Source organism: Mastigoproctus giganteus, chromosome 7 (genome assembly GCF_048544385.1).
Source record: "Mastigoproctus giganteus isolate SK-2022 chromosome 7, ASM4854438v1, whole genome shotgun sequence".
NCBI classification, from domain to species: domain Eukaryota; kingdom Metazoa; phylum Arthropoda; class Arachnida; order Uropygi; family Thelyphonidae; genus Mastigoproctus; species Mastigoproctus giganteus.
In genome coordinates this window covers 28846830-28847572 of record NC_143581.1, presented here as the reverse complement: position 1 = coordinate 28847572, position 743 = coordinate 28846830, and the positions used below count along the sequence as shown (strand labels likewise).

General features: G+C 38.4%; 1 non-coding gene across 1 annotated transcript; it reads left to right on the top strand.

The window, feature by feature from the left end:
- Positions 1-458: 458 nt before the first annotated feature.
- Positions 459-531, top strand: TRNAK-UUU (transfer RNA lysine (anticodon UUU)). The gene has a single exon. It is a non-coding gene; the product is annotated as a tRNA-Lys (tRNA).
- Positions 532-743: the final 212 nt, after the last annotated feature.

Below are 743 nucleotides of genomic sequence, written 5' to 3'. Positions count from 1 at the left end.
CTCTGGGAATTTTTTTTTTTTTTTTTTTGGCTGGTGCAGCATATGCCTCAGGCTTCCATGCACCATATAGCTAATGATAATAATCCAGGCAGGGGTGGACCGTCTCGAGGGTGACAGGGTGTGTCAACATTCGAGGGGCGCCTGAAAACCTCAAACTTACATATGAAGAACATTTCTTAAAGGGGGATTTGCGATTTGCACCCGGGCAACCCTGAATCCAGCTGTCACAACACCAATGACAAGGACTTTTATAAGCTACTTTCATAACTGGCTAAATTAGTTAGTCTGAGAAATCCTAGGTTTCTAGGTTTATTGAACAGCAAAAAGGACTACAAAATACATGTACACGTAATACACTAACGCCTAATAGCCTTATTTGCTATGAGATGATTAACAAAAATAGTCAAAAATGAGCGCTATTCAAATAATCATAGCTGATTAGATAAAACCACTCACATGCCCGGATAGCTCAGTCGGTAGAGCATTAGGCTTTTAACCTAAGGGTCCAGGGTTCAAGTCCCTGTTCGGGTGGTTTTTTTTCTCCCATTTTTCTCATATTCCTTGAGTATAAGCAAATTATTGTGTTCTGTTTTTTTTTTTTTTTTTTTTTTACTTTAATTTGCGATACTTAGCATTGTACATTAAAAAAAAATGCTTGAATCTAACTGGGGACCAGCGGGGTCAAATAAACTTAGGGTAAAACAGAATGTGAGGCAATAAGGGGTTAGTATACTTTGTCGTTA